General features: G+C 31.5%; 1 protein-coding gene across 1 annotated transcript in view; it reads right to left on the bottom strand.

The window, feature by feature from the left end:
• Positions 1 to 267, bottom strand: part of LOC119585854 (chondroadherin-like protein) — a gene marked incomplete at its 3' end in the record, with an annotated part of 46,361 nt that overhangs the window by 26,942 nt on the left and 19,152 nt on the right.

The following is a 267-nucleotide window of genomic DNA, read 5'->3' as shown; positions in this document are numbered from 1 at the left end:
TTTTTATGAGCAAAAAAAGGGGAAAATGATAGATAGAGAGAGAAGAAAAAAGGGGGCTCAAAGATATAGTTAAGCTCATCAAAATGTAGCCTCAGTCCCTTCCTATTCAGGAAACAAAATCCCCCTCTAAAAAGTACCCGCACCTCATCATTATGTCCCCCCAATCCTCAAGAATGTTTTTAAAATTTTGTATTCTTTTTACTTTCTTCTTTTTTTAAGTCCTATTAAATTTGAAAAGAAAAGATAGAGTTTTTTAAAAAATTAATC

Source organism: Penaeus monodon, chromosome 20, assembly GCF_015228065.2.
Source record: "Penaeus monodon isolate SGIC_2016 chromosome 20, NSTDA_Pmon_1, whole genome shotgun sequence".
NCBI lineage: Eukaryota > Metazoa > Arthropoda > Malacostraca > Decapoda > Penaeidae > Penaeus > Penaeus monodon.
Note: the sequence above shows the minus strand (reverse complement) of the source record. Positions and strands in the feature narration are given on the sequence as shown.